Genomic DNA, 20349 nt, shown 5'->3' on the forward strand with positions numbered 1-20349 from the left:
TTTTAATATAATAGGTCGTCAAGGAAGGCGATATTTACTTTTGATAACAATATTATGTTTATCGTTTTTGCTTATTTTTGATAATAATTAATCACTATGTTATAAGTTTTATCATAGTACTAAGAAATAGTTATAATGTTATAACTGTTAATGTATCATAATGTTAATGTATCATAATATACTTTTATCACTCATATTAATAATAATAATAATTCAATTCAATGTGAAAAATTTCAATCAAGCTTCAAAACTGGGAGATAGGTTTGCGTACCTCATAGCGTCTTCTTCCCTGCGATGCTCAATTTTGACCAAAATTATAATACCCTCTCTAAGAGTATGAAAATACCGACGCGTTTCCGGAAAAATATTCGAGAAAAAGTCGAGCTTTACGGTAAAAGCTTTTCTTAAAGAAGCTTGTAGTGTCAAAACTGTAATTTAGACCTTTAATTTTAGCAAAACCATACAGTTTTCGGCTCTAATATTTTGTTGATTTGTTGGACATATATTTTAATTCGAAAAAACCAACACCCAATACTCTCGCGGAAATGAAAAATATATTTCATATAATGAGTAATGAGTACAAAAAACTTTATAAATAAAATTACCCTTTAAACAAAATATTAATAATTACTTATTAGCTTATAAATAAATAAAATACATCTTTATTATATGTTTATGGACTAGAAGCTGACATATAAATATAACACATTTTCTTTGCAGCCAAAGGATTTTGTTTTTTTGGTAACTTTCTTTAGAAAAATCTTTAAGTTTCCATTTAATATTTTCATTAAACATTTTGCCATTATGTAAATATGTATGTATAATCTTCATATTTTTTACTTTACAATATCCAAACAAATAAACCAAATAAGATTAAGGCACTTATTGTTTTTGCATTAGATTTTTTGCAAAAACAATAAAAAAGACTTATTTTTATTTTAACACATCAACAGTCGGGGCCGGAGGCAGAAATGAAATTTTTCCCTGAATAGCATTTTAAACAAACCACTACTCACTCTGAAATTATTTTTTATTGTTCCTGCCCGTATGTGTGCGCAGTAAGTGCACTTTTAGCCATTTTAATGGAACTAAGTACATCAGATTAATGCCCTGTACAAATGTGTCAATAAAAAGACTCAAACGATGGGGCATGAATGCCGGAATGCGAGGCCGAAACTATTTCAGAGGCTAATACCCGTACATTACACATAAAAACTTTTAATGAGCGAATCTAAACCTGGCAGTGCCCTAAATTTAAAGTTCAGGAGAAAGCTTTGAGTTCTATGAGGCTAGGTAGTAGCAGGTGATACGGGGACCTAAATGGGGATATGGAGATTCAATTTTTGTTTTGGTGGAAAACTGTCTGAGTTCTTAGAACTTTAATTTTACTTGAATATTCGGGGAAATATTTCTTTGAGCTTGGTAATTTTGAAAGATAGAATTTAATAATGAAACCAAGGTACCAAGATCCCGCCTTGTTGCGGGAAATAAATATCATAAATAGATATTATAAATTTCTTTTGCGAATTTTCTTTTAAAGATTAAACACTCTTTGTTTTTTTGTAAGCCATTGCAACTAAATTTGCACAAAAAAATATAATATATTTAATAAATGTTGAATTAGTAGTTGTAATGATGAATTGCAGTCAAAATAATGATTACGGGTTCTGTTAGTTATACTATGTATGTTTATACAAGGTTTTACTGTTTCTAATTTTTATCGACTGTTCTATGTGTCTTCTATTATAACTTATAATTTATAAGTAAAATAAATGAGCAATTTTGCTTGGAATCAAATACAAAATATTGGAAAAATATTGGTCCTCTCAGGTCCATGTAATTTCTGATAATTTTTATTTTTCTGGTGCTCTTAAGCACCAAAGTTTTAAACATGGAATTGACCTTGTTCCCTATTGTATCATCAACATTGTTTCTTCCTTAATATAAAATATTTAATATTTAAAATATAGCATTTGATAAAATACAAGAGGATGATGGTACCATTTCGAAGGGGTCATTATGTTTTATTTCATGTTAATCAAATATTGCAATCCGGCTTCTCACTTGTTTACTTTAAAAACGTTGTTTTCTTGTGGATGAATTGGATAATAACTGACTAAGGACAGCATATATTTAGTGTTGTGGGGATTAATTTAATGGTGTTTTCCTAAACACTTTGACAGCGCTTTGGCGCTAACCAGCTAATTGAAATGGCCATAATGTCGTGCAACAGGCAATGCCTTTTAACCCGGGAGCTGGGTGGTCACCTGGCACATTATGACTCATCAAATCTTCCTCGCAGCCCGTCACCCGCGTTTGAGGTCTTCTAATTACAACGCTTATGTATAATTGATTTGTGGCAATTTAATTAATTTGAATTTAACTATTTAATGAGGATTACCAGTAGCCGTTCCCAGTACGGAGCGCGATGAAAGCCGCATTTTAGTAGGTAGTCAGCTAATTAGCTGTTGAATTTTAGATTAAGCCTGGGCAGCCTCAGGCCGGCAAGTGGTCTGGCGAGGGGGAAAGGATGGAAATGCAAGATATTTCCCGGCACACTCTATACAACGCATAAGAGCGCTGTCCTGCTGGCCTCCTCATAGGCTGGAATTAGAGTTAATGCATTTTATCTGTTGGCTAGCGGAAAACATTTTTCACTTGATTGACCATCAAATTAATTCTCATATATTATGTATGTGGGTTTTAGGCGGGCTTATGATTTTTTCGCTCTTCGCGTTAAATCCCACTAATTGCATTTGAAAAGTGCATTAAGTGGGGCATCGAAACACATTTTTCTGTGTGGTTAGTTACTTAAATAGATTGATTAAGAGCTGACGGTGACAAGCCCAATTAAAATTAAACAGAGTGTTTAACAAATTGAGTAAAGCTTGGCCACGATGTCTTGCTTTTAATCCACACGGGCCTGCTAAGTGGCAGGACCCAATTGGGCAATAGTCTTGCAACCCCTTGTTCTGATTGTCATAAGCTTTCTCGGAAAAGAACTCACTCCCCCCACTCGATTGGAACCCAGCTAGGAATAAGCCAAGATGCTCCGGCCGATCCCCCACATCTATTTGCTTGAGTACAAAATTTACATTCCATTAAACAAATTATTTTGTAGACTGCAAGGACACGCAACAATGCACAGAGGAGGCGCTTGTGTGGGGGACAGGACATCTAATACTTTTTGCATGGCAATTATTTGTTTACGTTTCCCCGCTCCCACTCCCACTCCCTCCCAGGAGAAATGGCCCAATGTCCCTCCATTTCGCTATCCTTTCTCCCCTGTTTTAATAACTTAAGCCAACACGTCTCCGGGAGCCGGGAGGTATCTTCCGCCCTCTTGACGCTGTTTTTGTTGGTTCTGCTGTCCTTTCTGCGCCATTGGCAACAACAGCAACAACTAGGGCGGGTCGGCCGGGGCAGCGGCGCACCTGTAATATCAACACGGCCACGCCCATGCGCCGCCCACTGCCCGAGCTGCACACCTATGTCATGTCTTCTCACGCCTCAACGGTTCAATTGTTTTAATTTCTTGTCTGGCGTTTTGTTTGTTTCCTCGCTGCCACCGCCAGATCCACACCAGCAGTAGTCCACTTCCAGCCACATTCCAACCGCCTCGTCTTGGTGTCCTTCCTTCGACATCATTCCTTTTCGTCGAGCTGCCAGGACTGTCCTCATCCTTGAGGTTGGCGCTGGCATCTGCAGCTGCTTCCTGCACTCCGGCCCATCCTGCTGCTGCGCTCGTACGTTTTGTGCTGCGGACAATGTGGCTCCAGTTTTGACACATCCAAGCGGCGCCAGTCAGCGGCAGCAGCAAGCTCGTCTTCTCCTCTGCGTGGCTGGTAGGACAGTGGCCGAGACGCCACAAGAAGCGCTCCAAGGGGCCGGCTCTGGGGCTACATGGTTCCAGCCTGCTTCGGCCCACCGTGCCAGTGCCTCCAGTGCCAACTCCTGCTGCTGGTGATTTTTCTCCTGACCGGCTACCCGCCCCCACCGCCCGACCATTCATTATTTGTCACTGTCAGTGGAAGTCAGTCCGTCAACTGTCCCCCGCGTCTCGCTGCCATTTGTGTTCGTTGTTTGCGTTTTGTCAAAATGGAAATGAAGAAAATTTGCACGGTCGCTGCATTTGTGGCATTTTTCCTCCTTCGCGACGTTTTAGGTGTTTGCATGTCCTTTTTAATCATTTTTGTTTCGCCCGTCCTCGTCGTCCTTGCCGGTCGCACTCGCACTATGTCCCTACACTTCTTGTGCACTGTGGCAGATTTTTGTGCGACGCCCTCCGCCCTCCGCCCTCAGACCTCCACCCACCACTCCCCAAGACTGCTTAGCTCTGCTCCTGCATATTTAAGCGTATTCGAGAATGTCCTGCGAGCCGGGAGCTGCCAGCTCGTTTATTGCGTGCAACCATTTTTGAAATGCGACAACTTTTTGCCAATGGACAATAAACATTTGCCGCCCGTTGTTGCCAGGGCCCGGGTCTGCGACGTGCAGTTCATTTATTATGTTGACACTTTGAAATTAACTAAGGAAATGAAATAAATTGATGTGACTTTATGAAGTTATCGCGAAACTGTATAACTGTCGCCAGCATCTTCTGCTCCGACTCTGACTATCCGGCGGGAAGCGACAGTCCAAACCGCTTAAAGTTTCAGCGGCGGTTGCAGGCAGTGGGGCGGGTTTGTAATTAAAGACCTGGTGCTCGGTGGGGGGCTTCCCATCTGCATCTGCCCGCCGACGAGGCCTCCAATTATATCAATAACTGCAAAAAGTCTCAAATTCAAAGTCAAAGTTCAAAGCGAACGAGTGCCACTGCCACACCCGGACGGCGGAGGGCCGCCCCGAAGATGCTGCGAATACCGAAGCAATTTCCCGTTGCGCGCATTTCACGCCTCAGACCCGGGCGGAGCTGCAAAAAAGAAGGAAGCCGTGGAAAGCACGCGTTGCTAATTAAATTCGAACAAGCGAAGCCCGGCACGAAGTTCGCTTGCTGGTGGCTGCTGGAAAATGTTTGAAATTTAAATTAAGCCAAGGATGTTCAAAGCGCAACAAGGTGGGGCCCGGTAGGAGGCAGGAGAGCAGAGAGGCCCGGTGTTGAGCTAGCAAACAATGGTGCATGCATGGGCGCCAAGGACATGCCACGTATGCTGCTCAGGCTCACCGATCGCCCCGTCCCCTGCTCCAGCCACCTCCGCCGGGGGTTTAAGTTTTTGAGCTGACAAAGCAATTGCAATTGCAGCAAAGACGACTCCAAAGTCGGATATCCTGGCAACGTGCGCGGCTTCCTTCCCTCCAACCGTCGGGGGCATGCCCCTTGCAGCTTATGCAGCTGGCTGGAGGGGTGAAGGCGAGGAGCCATTAATTCATGACTTGTAATTTCCTCACTTCAACTGCACTACTCCGGCACGTCGGAGATGAGTAGGGGATGAGACTTCAACGTCGACAACAAAACCGACAGCCGTCCCGGGCCAGGAGGTCGGAGGTGGGAGTTGGTAGTGCATTCGACTATCAATTAACGGCAGAAACCACCCCATTCACGGTACAAAATTTAGCATGTGTCTCCTAATTAAAATTTTGCTCAGACGACCATTTCAAGTCTATTAATTACCTACACTCGCAGGGCTAGACCAAGGTGCTGTCGCAGGGATCCACACAAAACAGTCGAAGCCTCCATTGTTATCCATCGGGACCGACATCCTGCGGAGGTGGCGAGAGGCAGTGCAATCACTCGCCTTCAATTTTCACACCCTTTGTCAACAAAAATCTGTGCTACGACTACGACTACGGCGACGAATGCCAACTTCGTTCTGGGAGACATCGGGGCCATCATTACGCCCGGTGATGAATGCGTAAGGAGGTGGTGCAGGCCGTGGGGAGGGATGGATGCGGACCAGGGTCGAGGCAAAGTCAAAACGTCATTGTCCTGGGCACACACGCTCGTCTCCTCCTCCGGATCTCCGCTGCTCCGCATGCATGCGTCGTTGTCATCGTCACTTGCAGAAGTTGGTAGTAATTTTGCGTTGGGAGCCCGGCAGGAGCGGGAGGGCCGACCGGCGCCCCTTCGCAGGAAAGGGGCCACACATAGGCCAAAGCGTGCAACCGCAACATTTACGCAGTCAGACACAAGGGCCCAGCCAGAGCTGCAACTGCTCCTTCTTGCACTGAAAGAAAGGAACCCCTTCTGTGGCCTGACCGTCACTGAATTGTCAGGCGGCCCATAAAGAGCCTACCTTCCAATACAGCCAGCTTCTCCCAGTGTGGCCCTAAAAAGTAGAGCCAGAAGGTATTGCAGGGCCCTGCGTTTTAGTTGCCAGTGGAAAATGTGTCGGTGATTAACAACAATGTCGCCTACACAAATTTTCCAAATGCGTTTTTGCCACGAAAGCAAGCCTAGGCCCGGTCCCAACAAAACGCACCCACTGGCCGGACGGAGGTCTTCCTTCGGCTCGCATTGATACGCATGCTGCAGTGTTCGGGGTCCGGGTGAGGGGGCTGGCTGCTAGCAGCCGGCTTTTAGCCCTCTTGGTGTCACCCGAAGAGCCTCGCAGGCACAAAGGAGGATAGCGGGAGGCCAGGCAGTGAGTGAAAGGATAAAGAGAGCTGCCGAGTGCGACTTTATTAGCGGAAGTGCTTTATTTAAGCTACAGAGAATCTGGTAGGTCAAGCATGGCGGCAGGACTAGAAACAGTACTAGGACACCTCTCCACTCTGCCAGGACAACGCACACTCGTTTGTAATACGGCCACGTAGCCTGTGGCGATGGCAGGGCAGATGACGGAGGGCGGAGGGCAGGGGATGTAGACAAAAGCGCACGGCAGGCATTTTACTTGAAGGAAATTGCATTTTCGACATTTTTCACACTTGGAAGCGGGTTGCAGGGGACAGACGAGAATGAAGGACGACTCCACAAAGCACGGCAAAAAGCACAACAAACAGCTAAACAAGCAGGACGCCAGGGTGGAGGGTGGCGAGGTGGCAAGGACTTTCAGATACTTTGCATGCAGCTGGAGCTGCTCCAGGCCGGGGCAGGCTAAAGGTGAAGGCGTGAAAGGACTCACACTTGAATGGAAGGCAGAGGGCCTAGCCCGGCTCATCCCGAGGACCCCGTCTGGTCGCCGTCACGCGCTCATCTCTGGCTGCTACTGCTGACGCCTTTGCCGCCGCCCTCCCCCGCCCTCAGTCACTCCCCGGCCGAAAAGTGTCAAAGGTGCATTCGTCCTTGTTGCTGTTGTTCTCCTGGGTGCGTGTGTGGCATTTCCGTTCATTTGTTTTACTTTTGCCACACAGTCGGTTCCAGTTCCATGCCGCCCATTCCTGCCGCCCTGCGGAAAAAGCGCAATCAAAGCGGAAATGAAATTTGCAGGAAGTCGAGGGGAAGGGAATACTTCTTTGTTTTGCACTCGTTCTCTTTGAATTTTAAACACACGCAGAAGCGCGGACTTCGGTAGCCTCAGCCGGGATGCCTCAGGAAGCGAGGAGACCAGTGCGCCTTGATATTTGGCGAAATACATAGTTTGTATCGGGCCAATTTGCTTACCGTCCCCAGAGCTGACCGTTCGCCATTGTCACTTTTTCTTGGCGACAATGTCCGGATGACGGGGCTGTGTTGGACCACAGTACCTAGGGTCAAAAAGTCCTGGCTAATGGATTTTCCCTCCATTTATGGAGTGCCAAAAGCAAACTGATGTTGACATGCTTGCCAACTACAGCACGAAAACTTCATTTAGTTTTTGTCAGCATGGCACGAAACAATTGCTTAAATAAATTAGTCGGATAAGTATAAAGCTGAAAATGGTGTGTACTTGAGCACTTGAGGTGTCACTTATTTATTTTTAACCAAAAAGCTGTGGGTAGGGGAAGCTATTATGTTGAAAACACAAAATAATAAAAGAATGTTTTATTACTGAGCTTTTGTAATGTAATGAGAATGTAATATTTTACGACAAATTCAGAATAATTAATACATACATACATACATATGTATACCTTTATTTTCAAATATTAAAAATATCCTTAAGATTATTATACTATATATACTACCATATACTATATAATACTATAGCCACATGATATTACAGAAAATGAATTTGAAGAGGTAAGCGGTGCCTCGTTTAGTTGCTACAACAACCTTGCCTGACTTCACTTCGAAAAGGACTGAAAATAAGACACAAACAGATATATAAAACCAAAAATTTCTAAATACCATAATCCAATTTAATTATATAAGTTTTTTTAATAATCACGATGCGCCAACTACACATATAATAACAAACATGATGCCCATCCTCACAGTTCCATCGATCTTCAGCTTCAAAACTTATATTTATATTTACAACTCTAACTGTGGGAAACCTCCACAACATTTTAACTTTCCTCAAAAAGTCAAAATAAATATAATTTCTTAAAAAAATAATTTACCTATAAACTTTAAAGTTTAAAGTTTAAACAATATCCTTGGTTATAGAAATAATTTAATAAATCTTTCAATATACGAGCATTTTAAATCAGCAGCAAGACAGATCAGCTATGGTTACATCAGCCTTATTTTTATAGTTAGGACTATTTTGTGTAATAATAATAATAATTTTAATACAAATATATAAATGGAAAAATATTTCTATTATCTTTCAATCTCAATTCATTGCAAAATATGGTTCATTGTATCAGCCCATAACCCTTAAGCCAAAGGCCTTAGCTGCTCTTAGCCCTAAGCTACGTTTTAGTTTAGAACTATTTGTAGGTTTAGATAAATAAATAATTAAATTATGTTAACTTTTCTGTCTATTTCTTGTTTCAGGTAAGTTTCTGTACCAATAGTCTTAGTATGGTAAGTATATTATCAACTTTAATCTTCAAGCCCAAACCCATTTTCTTCAAAGAAGGAGCTGATTTGTTTCCGGAAACTCCTTTTAGTCGTTTTAAGCATAAAAACTTAATTAGCCTTCCACAATGATGGAAATGAGTTAGGAATGAATAAAGGCCCATAAATAACGTCAAGTGGGAACATTCAACTGACCGACCAATTACTTTCTCGGCTCCACTTTGCGCTGGTAAAGCTCCGACCCCAAGCCGAGACCAATTCCAATCGGGCTGGATTCATCCATCAATAGGTGAAAGACTTTTGAAAAGCATACAAAAGGCATTTAGCCGCTGTTTGGCATCGCCCATTGAACTGCGCATTGAATAGGCTTTGCGATGACTTCTCCACTCCGCCGATCCCCACCCGGGCCATGAATGACGGTTGGCCATGTTGGCAATAGAGCAGCCGATTAGGGGAGCGAGGACCCAGCCCTTCACAGCGCCCACCATGCAGTGCACTGGAAGGAAGCTTCGTTTGTGGACAACGGATATTCATATCTATAATTCAGTACATGGAGTAAAGGGAAGGAGATGCGACATTTTTCCAGGTGTACCATTCGAACGTCCCACACTCCGCTCCGGCTGAATGGTTGTTATCGTTACCGGGTTCGGCCTTATACTTTATGATTAAACTATTGACGACGGCAGCGGCGGGAGTCCGGACTCGGAGCCATCAACACGATGGGTTATGAATTGACTGACGGTGACCATTATGCACGGGTCGTAGAACATTAAAAACGATGATGCTCGACTAATTAAAATGGCCACTCACCCCAGTGGCTCCTTTTTTCATGGCAGCGGCACTTTTTTCAGCGAAGCCAAGCAGCTCCCCATTCACATTTGCAAAGCGCCGCCGAGCGAGAGATATGCTTTGTACGCTCGCTGTTATACATTTGTTTCGCTTTGATGCGCACAAAAGTATGCAGCAAAACGGAGGCGAAAAAATTGTCATTTGAAAGGACGCACAAAAACTGTTTTTTCCGTTCATCAGAATCAGAGTTGTAGCCTAATTAGTTTCCTTATCGTGTGTGCCAGTGTGTGTGACTGAGTCATGGAATTAATTACCATTTTCTAGCTACCGTACATGAGGACGGGGATCTGGAATTAGCCAGATCTCAATGCCAGCATCGCGGAAGACACGTTCTGCTGTACCTTGAGCGTTATTTGCATTCTCCTCTATAAAGGGGGTTGCATTTAAGATACTTATCCTTTCACTTAAAACAAATAAAAGCACGAGGATCAACATATAAACGAAAGACACAGGACTTACACTTTTATAGGCGAGATTTAAGAATTATCATTATTATTTTTTGACGAGAGACAATTTCAGAATAAGACTCTATTTTCACTTTTTCTTTAAGTTTTCCACGCCATCCTTAGAATTCGAGAGATATTTGGATATAAGTAAAACAAATTTTTAAAACATAAACTTTTTATCTTTGTGTGAGTCCAAAATAATATCTTATTTTCTATTTACGTTAAGTTACAGATTCTTTTCAGAAAAAAAGATTGATTATTTAATCTAAATTAAGGCTATGTATGAGTAAACATATTTATAAAATAATTTTATATATGCCTTTCAATAAAATGTATTGAAAATATATAAATTACACTAAAAATAAAAACTTATGAATAAGTTTATAAAAACAAAAGCTATATTTGAAAAAAGCCACAGACATATACCACTAAAACAGTACACGTATTCCAGTTACTGGATTTTAAAAAAAGCTGAGCGCTTAAAAAAAAATTATGTTTATTCTCTTTAAAAATTTTGAACACTATCTCAGGAATACAGCCTCACAAAATGAAATAGGTAAACTTTTGAATTTTTGGATTTTTTGCTTCAAAATGTTTATTCGTAGTTTTAATAACCAATACTAAAAACTTGAATTCTCATCTTCTTGTGACTTGTTTTAAGGAGATATATTAGACTATTGGGAAGAATAATGACCAACAAAGCTATAAATTTTAATTATAATTCAAAGTTTGTATTTACATACAAATTTACATCCGGACGACACAAGTCCGGAGGAGTGCAACTTAAATTGCAATGTTAAAAAAACCCTCGAAATGACCAAACCCTAATCACAAAAGGTGAAGTTTTTCTCGATTCACAGGTTTTTCCAATTCGGATGATAGCTCGAAGAAAGATGCCAAATGGGGCAGACTACAGAATTTTCATGAAAATGTCTGCTGTTAAAACGCTGTTGCCACTTTTCCTTCAAGCCATCCTTCCAGCAATCCAAATTAATAATTTTATTTTTATTGTCTTTCGTCCACTCCTACCAATTTTGACTCCTTTGCGGAGCAAGATGGAGCTGTAGTAACGCATAACTGCTGGTGACGCATAAATGCCGGAGATTTTCATTTCATTTTATTATATGGCATGCAATATGTATTTATATACACTACAATCGCAGGGCTTATTCCTCTTATTCAAAAAGTATTATATATCGATATAATAAATACTTTGCATGCATATCCGACAATAAAATGGTTTTATGAAATTGTGGCCAAATAAATAATGGCTTTGTCGTTTTTTGAACGATTTTGAAAAAATCATTACATGAAAAAATTCTATGTAATATGATAACCTATCACGTACATTTTACACGCTTTTATTTTTTAATAGTGCCTAGAATTTTGAATAATAGAGAATCCACGGCTTGTACCAAATCACAAATAGTTCATTGCCTTTGGGTTTTTTATTTGGATTCGCGCTGTTGTAGCAATATTTTTTTTGCGACTTGGTCAGTCACACGGCATGCTGTCATCGCCGTCGTTGTCGTCGCATTGTTGCTTTTCCAGCCTTGGGTTTTATTGAAAAATAATTACATGTTACAGTCATGTCAGGCATCCCTCGGTGCGGTTTATTTGTGACTCTTTCTGCCCGTCTGACTGTCTCCTCCGGGCTGCAGGACTCGCCCGCCGGAGTGGTGGCCCATCCGCTGCCTGTCAAGTGCAGCGAGTGTGCCTGCTGACAAAGGACTATCATAAAATAAAACACGTTCATATGTATGTTTTCACAGCAATTTTTCCCTTCTTGAATTGTCCCTGGTCCGACTCTGCCCCACCGCCCTCCTCTTCCTTCGTAGTTTGTGACAATTTTTATTTACAATAATTTTAATTGCTTGTTGTATATTAAGTTATATTGTCAGCAAAAACGTCAGCCCGTCATAATCTCGCTTTGTGTTTTACGCTCTTTCAAAAAGGACACTCTTAGTGCCGCAGGAGTGGGAGAAAGTCTTTCAATCGAATTATAATTAACTCAAATTTCCAATTAAATTCAATTTGTCTGTTTTTCCGATTGTGATTGGGCCTAAGGCTGGCATATCATGACTCCTTTAAAAAATATACCCAACATTAAGCTATGTGTTTATTTCAAAAAGGTTTTAAATTGTAAATTATAGTGCTTTTATCGTGCAGTTATTTAGGCGTTTATTATTTTAAAGTATTTTCATTTGCGTTTTTTATTTCTTACGAAAAACAATTAAGCTTAATAAGTAATAAAGAATCATTCATTTTGAATAAAATTATACACGGTATGAATTTGGAACAAATAGAGAAATTTGCGCAAATGAATTTTTTAGCCGTATCTCATGAAGGGTGAGTGTTTTATTTTACAACAAGAAGGGAAAACTTATTACAAAAGTTTGATCATTTTCGATTGTCCAGATGTATTGCAGCTATAGGATGTTCTTATCAAATTCGATTCTTATCAAATTTGTTATTATTTTGCCAAAAACTCTCTAACTTAAAAACCACCGATCAATCAGTTATACGGCAGCTATAGATATAATACTTATATACCGACTGCGTGCAAAGAAAAAAAGAAGGGTGTGTGCAAAGTGTCAAGTCGATAGCTTTAAAACTGAGAAACAAGTTCGCCTAAAAACAGAAAGACAGACAGAAAACGGACCAACGGACACACCTATATCAACTCAGGAGGTGATCCTGATCAAGAATCCTGATGACTGATGCCTGATGACTTCATAGGGTCCGAAATGTGTACTTTACTGCGTTTCACACTTTTGACCAAAATATAATACCCTCATACGCAAGGGTATAAAGGTAGAATGCAAAAAAACCATTAAACATTTGACTGAATATTTATATTAATATTTGTACCCAAACAATTTTTTTTGTTGCTGAAAAAAACTAAAATATTTTGTAGAGAATCCATACCGTTAAAGTTTAAACTGTAAAGGTTAGTTAAATTGTGGGGGGAAGAGATGAGTACCGGATATAATATTGCTGGGAAACTCGACTAAAGCCGTCCTTTCTTGTTTTCTTATATGTTATACTGATAGACTCTGCATGAATTAAGTCCGAATTGCGATACCCCCAAGAAGGTTTCCCAAAAATATTAATTTTCGGTATTTATTTAAATAAATGCACTACACATACCTACGGTTTGACACGACCGAAAAGGACGGAGACGCCTCAAAAGTGAAACAGGAAATCTAGGCATCAGTGACTGAGCTGCCCCGCTGCTTGGGCTGCCCACAAAGTGAGCAATACGTGTGTTGTGTGTCTATAAAGTGTGTGTGTCATATTTGAGTGTATCAAAAGATAAAAACGGTAAAACAAACAAGCTGGCAATGAGGAGGGCCAAAAGCAGAAGGGGCACAAGGACGCAAACACGTAGCAAACAGTAATAAGCATGCAGCAGAGCATACAGGAACTGACCCGGCGCCCCTGGCCCTCCTCCTTTGCGAGAGCAGAAACCACACGGGGGGCATGGGCGACAGGGGTCAGGGCTGGAGGAAGTCCCCATCACATCATGCCTGTGCCTGTGATGAATGACTCTTTTAATTAGTTGCCGCAGGAAATGCATGAATTGCAAAATGACTCTGTTTGTTTACTAGCAGCGGCGACGGCGACGCCGAGGACGAGCGCCCGAATCGCCCCCTGCATCACCCTAATTCTTTCTGGCCACCTCTGTCCAGGATCCAGGACACACCCACTCACAAACGCCAGCACTCCTGAATCTCACATGGCTGATGCTCCTCTGTGCGCTCATTTATTAAATAGTAGTTTTCAAGTGTCCTTCAGTGACATGTTGTTTGTTTGTTGTTGCTGGTAGTTGCTGTCCCTAAGCTAAGAACAGGGTGTCTTCCATGTCCTGCTTCATGTGGGAACCGTTTCGCTGGCTTTTTTACTTCATTATTGTGCATACATGAGATGGTCGTTGTCCTTCGCTTTTCCCCTTCGTCTTTCCTATTCTCATTTGGCCATTTATTTCCCCGCCGGTCTCCGGATAAGCTTATTAATAATTTTGTCAAGTCGTGTTGAAAGTACAGGCAACAAGAGCGCCAGAAGGATATTAAGAAGATGAGAGGCTTGGATAAATGCTTAAGCCAGGGGGCAGCAAAGTTATATTAATTCTCATGACGAAATATCTAACTCATAATTGCACTCATGCGCTTATGTTTTTTTCAGTAAATTGGATCCAACTTGATATTGAGCTCAATAATAGCTCAACGAATAGCTCATTTCTTCCATTTTCCATTTTCTGATTTAAAGAGTTTTATGATTTGGATTTATTGTGAAGATCATACAATCACAAAATCCAGGAAGAAAACGATATGTCTGATATTTTTGAAAATTAATAAACACAGTAATAGTACAAATAAGCGTATTTTTTTCAATGCACTCACTTTTTCTATTATGGCCCTAAGTGGAGAAAGTTTAACTTATGAAAACTGAAAACCCGGATAGGGGAATTGCTTTCTGATTTTTGACATCAGTCACGATGGAATAACAAATGCATAATAGGGAGAAAAAAGGTCTTGTTGCTGCATAATTCAAGGCGACTTTTGCGGCTTTAAATCTGGAAAACTTGAATGCGGCTGTCGCTCTGTTTAATAAAACTTTCAACAAACTCAATTAACAGAACTTTCTGCTGGTCACAGCAAGAAATGCAAGAAAAGTGGCATAAACAAGGCAAACAAACAAGAGCAGAATATGGCGAGATGTGGGTGGGAGGACCTGTGAATGGGATTTCAAACCGGGCTCTGATTTATAGTATTGTTGGAGTGTTAACAGATATTCCGAGACAGAAAGAGAAACAGAGGTTTCGGCATTAAAACTTCATTTAACATTTTGTCATTTACAGTTTTGAAATAGTTTTTAACAACTTGACACCAAAAAAATTTGCTGCGGATAACTAACAAAAAAAAAAAAAGAAATAGTGACAAATTGAATGTGAAAATGGCGTAACTAGCAGGACACACAAAATTAACATAGAAAGGAATCATACAAAAGGTCTCGCTTTTACATCCCACATTATTATCATGTGTTTTGCAAATTCTTTCTGAAAATATGTGATTTGTTAAGGCGTATACAGTCCAATTGCATACCAGCAGTATTCAATTCGGCTAAAAGAGCAGTATTAGAGAAGAATGTTTATATAGAAAAAACTGCAGTGACTGCAGGAAAAATTTATTTACAAATTTTATTTTGGTAAATGTTTCGTCAAACAAAACAATGATTCGAATGTCAAAAACAACAATTTCCAACAATTTTTAATTTACGGAAAAAAATACTATTGAGTTTGAAATTTTTATTGTTGCAAGGAAATACAGATAGGAGATACAAATATTCTTTAAAAACGGTTTAGTACTAATTGAAAAATCGTGCCACGAAAAAAAATATTTCGCAAAAAACGCGTTTTAAGATTTTAGTGACAATGGCGCGAGTTCGAAAAGCGTTGCCTTTTTATACTTTATTTTCAAAACTATTTCTCGGATCGAAAAAGAACAATTTTTGACAGTATTTTAAAGATCTTGGAGAATCCGTAAATGGATGATATTGTGTAAAAATATATCGCAAATATCTCGTTGTGAGAATTTTAGTATCAGACCAATCTCTTGGTTCAAGAGATCACAAACCAAAAACTTTGGTAAATATGCCATTTTTTAACCGAAAATGTCTTAAAATATATGACAAATTCAATATTTCAGTGATTTCCGATACTAATATATACTATACATATACTAAGTCCAAATGGTATTATATATGCTTCATTTTATAGATCTTTATTTTCTAGACTGTGATATCCACGCGATCAAACAAACGGTCTGTCATGGTCTGATACTTTAATTATGACGAATACAATATACCCTTGTACACAAGGGATTCTGGTTTTTATACAGCAGTATAACCAGTAAAACCAGCAGTACTGGCCTTAATATGGACAATAGATAGTATAGACTCTATAGTATAGAGCAACTTTATTCTAGCACTGGGTATAAAAACAATTGGCTTATACATATATTTATTTTTGATTCTATTATATATTGAATAGATGAAAACCATTTTCATTAATTTAAGATAGAATTTTTGATGAGTTTTAATTTTGTTTGTTTGTTTTGTTTAATGCAATAAATGAAAAATTCTTATATTTTAATTTTAATACATATTACAAAGTTATAAGTCAAAAAAATGTAACTTAATCTTAGCAATTTAATCTTTAGTTGCACGACTAGGCTATTGCACAATAAAACGCTTCATTTGTATATTCGCATTATGGCACCCCTCTTCCGTTCCCTTGAGCAATGGTATTTCCATTGCCATTTCCCCCGTTCATTTTCCCGCAGGCAGCTTCATATTCGGACAAGGATACAAATTGATGTTCGATATGGGAGCGAGTGACCGACCATCAATACATTGTAAATAAATAAATCTTGCCAAGCCATAACAACAAAATCAGTTGCAATGGCACGAACAGCTACAGAACAAACAGCAACAGATACGAGACTGGAAAAATAATAACAATTTAATTAAAATATTCAACAAAAACATATTTCCACATGCCATGGCGATAGCGCAGCAAGAAGAGGAGAGTTGACAGCTTATGAAAATGAAATTTTTATTTTTTAATTGATTTCTTGTTCGGCCAATATTTACTCATATCTCTGTGTTCGACCCTTTCCAAGACCGCTCCCTAGTTGTGTGTTGCACTTTTTTCGCAACCAGGACTTTATTTATCATTGGCTTACGCGTTATTATTAACTCCCCGGGCAGACGCGTGTATCTTTTTCTCCTGCCCCGTCCAATGCCCCTATGTGGCATGTGGTTGGGCCCGAAATCTTTGCTCCCACTCTTCCGTGCGGTTGGACTTGAAATGTTTACCCAATTTAAAAGAATATTTTCGAAATGTTTGATTAGGGGCTTGTTTGCCAGCTTTGTTTGAATATACAAACCATTTTATTGAATATTTGTTGGTCGGCCGTCCGCTCCCCCAACCACTTTCCCTTTGATTATTACCTAATATTGTCAGGAATCCATTCGTTACACCCATCACTGCTCGCCGCTCCAACTGGATTCCAGTAAGCGGCGCTGACATTATTTGGCTGTGTTTTTAGTTTGTGGCTTCCACACTGGGGACAGGATCGCTGGCATTGTCGCTGGCCTTCCTCTCCCAAGCCCTTCTCCAACTGCAGATGTGTGTGCGCCGACCACATTGTGCAGGACAGCAGCAACACCACGCAGCTGGGCAACAATGGCTGGGTAATGATGACAACCGAAAACCGCAGTCCCGCTACGTACGTGTGCGTACGTGTAGATATTATAATTATATTAGGGCCTAAAAGGCAACCAATCAATTCAAAATTAATGCAAATGCAGCAACAATTTCCCAACCCTTACCCACTCCCCCAGCTGCCCACACTTGCATACATGGCTGCATGCCATGTGATCCATCGGCAAACAATCCCGGTGTACGGAAGTCGTCGGTTGCGGTTTTCCAGAACTGTCGATGTTGGACCTGCCTCAGCCCCTCCCATCAACCGTTCCCCACAATCGCCATGGCAGCAGTATATACATACATACAACCAGCTGTCATCGAAAACGCCCACAAACTGTCAAATTCATCAAAATCACACGATTGATGCAGGCAAGTCGCACTACTAGTAAAGAACAGAGGACCAATGCAAAGGATAAAGGACAGATAGACACTTACGAGATAGGTCTGACCTCGTTGCTTCATTGCAAAATACGGTGAAAATAATAATTGGGAAACCCAATAGGGGTTTCGGAAGTGTTACAAACTTGTAAAATATTACTTAATTTTGACTTTTTGGTGGACAATTTTTTTTTAAGGGAATTAGTGCATTTCAATTAATGGGAATTCTACAAGACGAGTAGGTCAATTGAAAGAGAGTAAAAATTCTTCCCCTCAGCTTTTTCCCCTCTACTATTTGCGCCATTGATATAAAGTTTGGGTTTAAAAGAGTAATATTAAATATTTTAATATTGTTTGAATATGTTAAATAATTTTAATATTAATATAATATTAATATGTTAATATTGTTAATAATTATGTTAAATAATTAAATAATTGATAATCTTCATATTGAGAGACGTATTGTCTAAGGTATCAAGAAAAAGAAAGGAAATCTTCATATTGAGAGACGTATTGTCTAAGAACAAGAAAGGAAAACTAACTTCGGGCGGAGACGAAGATGATACACCCTTGCAGGTAAAACCGAATATATGTCAAAAACATCGGATATAGTTGGTTAACCCTTATAAAATATCATAATATAACCAATTTATTTCAATAAAATATATAAAAAAAAGTTCCCAAGCTTCTATCTTTAAAAATACCTAAGTTGGCATTTCTACAAAATTACATTTCCGATCGTTCAATTATATGGCAAGATAAAGTCGGCCGGTCGTTATGAAGTTTGGTAGTTCGGATTAACTGACTAAATATAGTATATATACGAAGTTCCATTTTTCATTTTTCAAAAACGCGAAAGTTGAGTCATTTCCGATTGTTCAGTTATAAGGCAGCTATAGGATATAGTCAGCCGATCCTTATGAAATTGGACGTGTCGTATTATCTTGCCAAAAATAGCACTCATGCAAAAGCCGAATTCTCTAACTCAAAAAACCAACAAAGCTACAGAATTTCCAACAATCAGTTATATGGCAGCTATAGGATATAGTCGACCGATCCCGGCCGTTCCGACTTATATACTGCAAAGAAAAGAAGGTGCAAAGTTTTAAGACGATAGCTTTAAAACTGAGAAACTAGTTCGCGTAGAAACAGACACACACACAAACGGGCAGACGGACATGCTCATATCAACTCTGGGGATGATCCTGATCAAGAATATATATACTGTCTCCTTCACTGCGTTGCACACATTTGACCAAAATTATAATACCCTCTGCAAGGGTATAAAAAACAATTGTTATATGGAACATTATATTTTATAATCTTTTGATAAACCATTAATAGATTGGAAAATTTGAAGCAATAAAAAAGCTTAGAACAGTTCCATTGTAGTTCAGATAGGGTATTAAGAATGGAAGATTCCAGCTAATCTATTGAACTAGTAATTTAATCCTCTACATACTTAGCAGGAAAAAATTAAATTAGTTAAATTGATTTGTATTCAAAATATGTACTCAGCTTTTCTTTCGTCAGCAAGAAGTTTCCTTCATTTGTTTAGTTGGTTTTGGAAGAGTCTCAGAGTTAAACTAGTATTAAAAGTATATATTTCACAGTCGAGACACTAAACTGTATGAGTCCATTTCGTTCATCTTTACCTATTTGCGTGATAACAATGGAGGTTGTTATAGTTCCACTTCAGTTTATGTTTGGTATTTTATTGCATTATCATTGTGCATTGTTTTATGACTTTCCCTGTTGGTGTCTCTCTGCTCATCTACGGGCTTGTGTAGGTTTCTGCCGATTTATTTTCAGCAAAAGGTAATAAATTTTAAGCAGCTTAAAAATGTTGCTCACAGGCTTGTAAAAGCTTTTGGCTATTTTCCCCAGTACAGAGGAATCCGAAACACTGAAATGTTCATTGCCTCTAGTGAGAGCAATGTGTAATTGGTGTCTATATGTAAATGAGCCAAAGTGTGGAGGAGGGCCGCACCTTCGCAAGACAAGCTAAAGTATCCTACCCCATATAATCCAGTTAGCTGGCAGTTTACGCTGTAAAGCCCTGATGACGGAAGCGGAATGCACTGGATAAATTCTAGTTAATTAATTGTATTTTATGAAATTAACCCAAGGGGTAAGTTGCGGACTTTTAAGTGCCAATAATTCTTTTAGTAATCTTATTTCTAAAATTCCAGCAAAGCTCCTTTTTTATTTACACGAGATGTAAATAGAATTAAACACACAAATACACTTTTGAGCTACAACTGCATCCCTGCTTTTGGCTTTTCAATAATTAATGATACATTTGTAATGAATGGTTCTGCGCAAGAAAAAATGACACATCCATCACTATGTCCGGTCAACACGAAGGTGACGAAACGCACTGTGGTGTCACTGCGCTTTATTTAAAATATATTTTCCTAAATAAAAAACTTTAAATACCTAACATTTTTAAAAGAGTTACTAACATATACATATGTATAGCAATTACGAACAATAAAAAAAGGCTTCTGTTGCAGCTTAAGCTAAACTCAATTTAAAAAAAAAAAAACAAAGCTATATTATTTCTTAAAAGTCAGTCA

The 20349-nt window shown here is 39.6% G+C and overlaps 1 long non-coding RNA gene across 1 annotated transcript; it reads right to left on the reverse strand.

The window, feature by feature from the left end:
* Positions 1 to 16293: 16293 nt before the first annotated feature.
* Positions 16294 to 17099, reverse strand: LOC138926438 (uncharacterized). The gene is made up of 3 exons (XR_011442971.1): positions 16774 to 17099; positions 16681 to 16717; positions 16294 to 16623 (listed from the first exon to the last, which is right to left on the reverse strand). It is a non-coding gene; the product is annotated as an uncharacterized lncRNA (long non-coding RNA).
* Between the last annotated feature and the right edge of the window lie 3250 nt (positions 17100 to 20349).

This window comes from Drosophila bipectinata, chromosome 3L (genome assembly GCF_030179905.1).
Source record: "Drosophila bipectinata strain 14024-0381.07 chromosome 3L, DbipHiC1v2, whole genome shotgun sequence".
Classification (NCBI taxonomy): Eukaryota; Metazoa; Arthropoda; class Insecta; order Diptera; family Drosophilidae; genus Drosophila; species Drosophila bipectinata.